Here is a 204-nt window from a genome sequence, read left to right on the forward strand (position 1 = left end):
CCTCTTTTTCCTTCCATCTTCGACAAATACATTTCCCTTCCCGGCAGCCATCTTTTATATCCCCCCCCCTCCCTCTCCTTCCCTCCGGCTTTCCAGGCGGGGTTCGTCCGTGCCGGCGGAAGGGGGGTGGGGGTAGGTGGAGGAGGAGAGCGCGCGCCACTTTAATCTGATTACTTACAAATAATGCCCAAGTTACGGCCTCGG

General features: G+C 57.4%; 1 protein-coding gene across 1 annotated transcript in view; it reads left to right on the plus strand.

Moving 5' to 3' along the window:
• The window catches only part of LOC119586670 (protein groucho-like), a gene marked incomplete in the record, with an annotated part of 70,613 nt that overhangs the window by 36,192 nt on the left and 34,217 nt on the right, over window positions 1–204 (plus strand).

The sequence above is a fragment of the Penaeus monodon genome, chromosome 21 (assembly GCF_015228065.2).
Source record: "Penaeus monodon isolate SGIC_2016 chromosome 21, NSTDA_Pmon_1, whole genome shotgun sequence".
Taxonomy (NCBI): domain Eukaryota; kingdom Metazoa; phylum Arthropoda; class Malacostraca; order Decapoda; family Penaeidae; genus Penaeus; species Penaeus monodon.